Raw genomic sequence first — 5,781 nt, 5'->3', positions numbered from 1 at the left:
TTGTAGCAGGACAGTCCTGCAGCACCCCTTTTCCTGTCTCCAGCCTTCATTCACCACCCCTTTCCTTTTCAAACAAACATCTACCTGAGAGACAGCACGGCAGCAACCGGTGTGTCATGGCAAGCAGCACATATTCAGAAAACCAGAATGACAGGCACTCCAAGCATGACCCTACTATTACACACTGCTATCTTCAGTGCAGTTGCTTAGTTCACAAGTATCAGGATATATAGTTAGTTAGGGTGAGACTCCTACCAATTAACTGCTAGCTTCGAAAGCCTTCTGAAGACTCTTGGGATCATTGCCTTACCCATCTTGTACATATAAATGTATGGCTTTGCCCCTGTCATGTTTCCTAGCTTGTTTTTCTTGCTCTCTCTTCACTGTCTAATCCTTAAATTCTTGCTTTCCTTTTAATTGTGCTAAACCTTTCTATTTGCATTTTGAAGTGTATTAGTTAAAACTCTTGGATACTAGATAAACATATAAACATAAAAATGCAAAATCAATAATTAAAATATGTATATGAAATTTTGATTTTTTGGTGCTATATACTTTCAGTTTTCCCCCAAACAGTGTAATTTTTAAGAGTTAGGCCCCTGTGCACACTCCTCCTACGCTATTATTGTTGTGTTTTTATGAATTGTGACTGCTTATTGTTCTGTCTGACCTTCCACACTGTGGGCTGAGGTGAAATGGCCAAAGGCAGGGTCATGTTGAGATTTAAGTCAAACTAATAGCTGTGATCCCCTGTGCAAATAAAAAGAAAATTAAACAATTACAACATTCAGTGATGAAAGACAGACATTTCTGTTCCAAAACTTATAAACAGGGGCTAGCAAGAAATAGGAAGAAAGCAAGACCTGTACATGTGTGGTAGTTTCTCTGTAGCCCTGTGGCTGAAGGATTATGTGCCCTTGGGGAGGGAGTGTGGCCTCCCAGGGGTTCAAAATCCAAATGTACCACAGTGTACACTCAGTAATGTACTTTCCATTAAAAACTTGCTGTTTCTGAAAGCCCAGCTGTCTTTGTTACTTTTCTTGTGGCTGAGACAAAATATGCTACACCCAAATTTAAAGGAGGAAAGTTTTATTTAACTCATGGTTTATACAGGTTTCATTTATCTCATGGTTTAGAGAGGTTTCGGTGCATAATTGGCTAGCTTCAAGACAGAGTGACAGGGCTGACAGGCATAGCAGATGAGAAGTAGTTCAAGGCAGAGAGAAGGTAGCAAAACATGCAAATGATGATCACAGTCCTTTCTGTTCCTTATGTATTATTCAAGTTATTTAGACCATGACACACTCACACCCTCATCCTTGTGCCCTTGAGCCTAACATTGCATCATTAATCAATTCTGGAATCACACACTCTAGATCCAGCCCCACCTGTTATTGTATGAAGATGTGGAGGGACATGTAGGCCCAGGCTATGACATTCTGCCTCTGTCCTCCCAAAGACTCATGCACAAATCTTTATGTAAAGGGCATTCAGTCTACCTCTAAGAGTTGCCATGGTCCCACCAGTTTTAGCATCACAGAGAAGTCCAAGACCCAAGTCTCCTCTGAGATTTAAGTCAAACTCTTAGCTGTGATCCCCTGTACAAATGAAAAGAAAATTAAACAGTTATGACATTCCATGACACAAGAAAGACATTTCTGTTCTAAAACTTACAAACAGGGGATAGCAAGAAATAGAAAGAAAGGAAGACCAAAATCCAGCAGGGCAAACATTAAGACCTAGAGTCTCATGTACAGCAAGCAATGCAATCTGTGGCAAGATGTGAACTCTAGAGGGCTTGAGTGGCTCCTCTCCTTGGCCACTACCAGTGGTTGTAACTCCCATGGCTTGTCTCTTTGGCCAGCTCTGCTGCTTCTTACATTTTTCCTCAGATGATCCAAATTTCTGGCTTCTCGAAACTTCCAGGGTCTCCAGTGTACCTTTGGTTTCATACTCACAGATTCATGCACTGCCCTCCCAGAACCACTCTGGATGGCTTCCGAGTCTTCTTCTGGAATCTGGGTGAAAGCCTTTCTGACTCCAAAGGTATTACGTTTTGTGTGCAGCTAAAACCAACATCACGTGGACAATGCCAAGGTGTGCCGCCAGCTGCAACAACTATCAGGCTTCCGTTTCTCAACTCCGGGGCCACATGAATAGATTGCTGAGCACTCTGTACCCAATCCTGAGAATTTTCCATGCCACTGCCATTGCAGATCAGGTGTTCTGGGGCTCTTTTCAAAGCAGTCTTTCACCTTTGTGATTCTGAGGCCACGGAGGCTGGAGTTCTGTTGATTCGTGTGATGCCCTCAGGCCATCTCTTCTGTTGTCTTTTCCTAAATCGCTTAGCTTTTCCTTACTATTTTTATCAGCAACCATTTTGTCCTCTGTTCTATATTTGCAGGCCACAACTTCACTGGAGCTTCCCTTTTGGCCAAACTCAAAACATTTTCAATCATTCTGCTGGGGTCTTTGCTCGTGATTCTCAACATAAATCCAGCAAAAGCAAAACAAAACAAAAACCAAACCCAATAGTAGCTATGCTATGACCTCAATATTAGATTGCACTGAAATTTCTTATACAAGATTTATTTCTCTTAGTCTCAGGTGGAGTATCTCTGGAAATGAGCAAAACACAGATAAGTTTTCTACCAATACATAACATACATTATCTGGAATCTAACAGCCAATACAGTCTTCCTTCTCAGCAGAAACCTCCTGATCCTGATCTTTACTGGCATAATTTCTGTCTTCATTCTAGTCTTTTGTCACCAGGCCAAAACCTTCTATCAAATACAGCCTAACATGTCCCAGCTCTACTTTTTTCGGACATCATCTTGGAACCTTCCCAAACTCTTCTATGAACCGTGCAGTCAGGTATAGTCATAGCAACAACTTCCCTTCTCTGGTATCAAATTCTGTCTTTCTTACTTTTCTTGTTCCAACACTCAAAGTTAAAGGGGGAAAAGCTCACAGTATGTAGAGTTTTCGTTCCATAATCAGTTGACTCTCAGGCAGGGTGGCATGGTGGACAGGTAGGGCAGATGATAAATAGTTCAAGGTGTCAGAAGGTAGCACATCAGCAAGTGATGTATGCCTTATACTTTATCCAGGCTGGTTAGGGGAAGGTAGCACTCATACCCTTAATCCTAGTGCCCTTGGGCCTAGGATTAGGGCTATGAATCAGTTGCATGAATTAATTCTAATGTCACACACTCTACATCTACCTCTGGAAAAGCCCCACCTATGAGACTTTGGGAGGACATCTAGATACAAGAAGATTGACACACCAACTGTCAATCAATCTGCCTTTTATAAGTGACCATGGCTTGTTTTCTGTAACTGAGGTATGTCTTCATTGTCACTGAACACACATATTTCTCCAAGACCTTCTAATTGCTATTAAGCTTAGTTTTATTTTGTATTGTTTTTTTTCCCTCTAAATACTTGCAGCAGTAAAACCTTCCTCTATGAAAGCACATTGATTTAATTTGTTAGTCTTCTGAGGACAAAGGCTAGGAGAACACCTCGTAGGGATCACACTGTAAGAAAAAAAAATGTCCTACGTGACAGGCCTGAATTTGGAGACAATGTCTTGGAAGAGGTAGTTAGGGTTGGATGAGGTCAGCAGGATGGTCCCTAATCCAACGTGCCTGTTGTTCTCCTAAGAGGATACTGGGGCAGACACACACAGAGGGACAGTCATGCAAATACACTGGAACATGATTCAGCCAAGAGGGGAGGACTCAGAAGATACAACCCTGCTGACACTTGTCACCTTCAACTTCTGGTATCCAAATCATCAAGAAAAGAAATTACTGTTTCAGTCTTCAGGTTGGAGGCATTATTTACAGCAACCCCAGAAAACTGATAATTATATTCATGGTTTAGTCACCTTTTGGGTATTAAAATGAATCAAGAATTGGGCCTGGGTACACTACTATGAAGTCTTGGAGATTTAATATTAGGTGTTATGAAATTATTCTTTTTTTGTGAACAGTCTTTATTTCAAATATTTTTCAAAGCACCCTTAGTGCGCCTTAGGACGCAGCAATGACTGCCCCCTACAGAAACAGGCTGTGTACAGAACTTTACAGCACAGAGGCGACACTAGCTGTGGCCAGCTGCTATGCAGAGAACGCAGTCTGAGGAGGGAAGAGAAGAGGAAGGGCCCCCATGAGTCAGCTTCAGCTGCCCTCAGAGTGTATCTCGCGCTGGTCCCAGACGGGAGGCCCTCATTGTGGAGGTTTGGCTACCGTGTAGGAATTTCATTTCCCCCATACGGCTCCACGCCTGGCTGAGGTGCTAAGAGATCAATGTCACTCAAGTTCCTGGCCGGCCAAACTCCTGCAGCGAAGAGTCCCAGATTGAGGATCAAGTTCCTCCAAAAGTCAATCCTATTGGTGGCAAAGCGGTAGACGCCCCTAAACCAGTCTCCCACATTGTCCGGAATTTCGGGGGTTTCGTTTGCCAAACTGGCAGCTCCCACCGGGACCCGGCAGGAAGCCATACCAGCACCTGCGACCTCCTTCCAGGCTTCACGCGATGCCCGAAATTATTCTACTTTGCATTTGGTGGTGCATTTTTTTTTTTTTTTTGTATAGTTTTCCTACTTAGTATCTTAATGTTTTGTGAGGGCAGGGATTTTTTTCTGGTGACTTCACTAGATATACATCCACTATAAGCAGTGGGGGGTGATGAAAACATCTATTGTGAATTGGTGGATACATTTATTTTAAAATAATGCATATATCTTGCAGAAAACTCAGAAGATACAGATAAGGAAAATAACTCGTAGAATTACCTGTCACATTATTTCTAGTGAGCCAATAAAATTACCATTTTTCTTTTATAGGAGAGGCCTTCTTTACAGTTTATACATAATTGCTCATTATGTTTAGAATACTGATCATTTGAAATTTGCATATTATAAAATGCTCATAAATTGTATTTTATTTAAGGAGCATTATTCAACTTGGGCCAAATGCCCTATATTTCAGAATAGCTTGGAAACCCCAAAACTGCTAATTTATCATGAGACACTGTAATCATTATGGCTTAATGGCTTATGTTAAACAAAATGGAGCTATAAAGTCTCCGGAATCTCAGAGTAGCCAAACATGTCAGTGACAGAACATTGTGTCTACTACATTTGCATAGGTGGAACCAGTAATCTGTTTTCCTCACACTTCATGTATTTAAAATCTATTTAATCTATGTTCTTAAATTGTCAATCTTTATGGTCATTTTTAGAGCTTAGTACTCAGGAGTCACTTTACATGATAGCTGTTCAGTGTCAGATGTGGTCGACTGGGTGTGTACAGGGGCAGGTCTGAAGGAGGATCACTTTCCAGGGTCAGAGCAGTTGTGCGCATGGTAAGCAGCACTTGCCTGGCACTTGCTGTCTGCCTGCAACTGTTGAGTAACCTGTTCAACTCACATAACAAGCCTGTGCAGTAGCTACTGTTCTACCAGTGGGTTTTTGTTTGTTTGTTTTTGTTTTTTCTTGGTAGCAGGGATTGAACTCAGGACTCTGCACTTGCCAGGCAAGCGCTTATTCTACTGAGCTATCTCCCAGCCCTGTTCTACCAGCGGGAAGAAGAGGCAAAGAGGGGGTGAGGAAGTTGTCAGGCAAAGGCAGTGCTTGAAAGAATACCGTAGACTCTTCCATAGTGCTACTCTCTGGGACTCCAGTAATTAACATTCACAACGCAAACTCTGTGCCTGGGCCTTCTATGTGCTAATGGATATGCTCATTCATTCGGTGGTAATGGGCTGCCC

At 42.2% G+C, this 5,781-nt stretch overlaps 1 protein-coding gene and 1 pseudogene across 2 annotated transcripts in view; one reads left to right on the top strand and one right to left on the bottom strand.

Annotated features, from left to right (window-relative positions):
- Lgsn (lengsin, lens protein with glutamine synthetase domain) overlaps nt 1–5,781 on the top strand; it is a 39,945-nt gene that overhangs the window by 24,272 nt on the left and 9,892 nt on the right. The gene's annotated exons all lie outside the window — the stretch shown is intronic.
- LOC105741511 lies at nt 4,253–4,510 on the bottom strand (annotated as a pseudogene).

Source organism: Octodon degus, unplaced genomic scaffold, assembly GCF_000260255.1.
Source record: "Octodon degus isolate 3935 unplaced genomic scaffold, OctDeg1.0 scaffold00001, whole genome shotgun sequence".
NCBI lineage: Eukaryota > Metazoa > Chordata > Mammalia > Rodentia > Octodontidae > Octodon > Octodon degus.
This window is presented reverse-complemented; position numbering and strand designations above follow the sequence as displayed.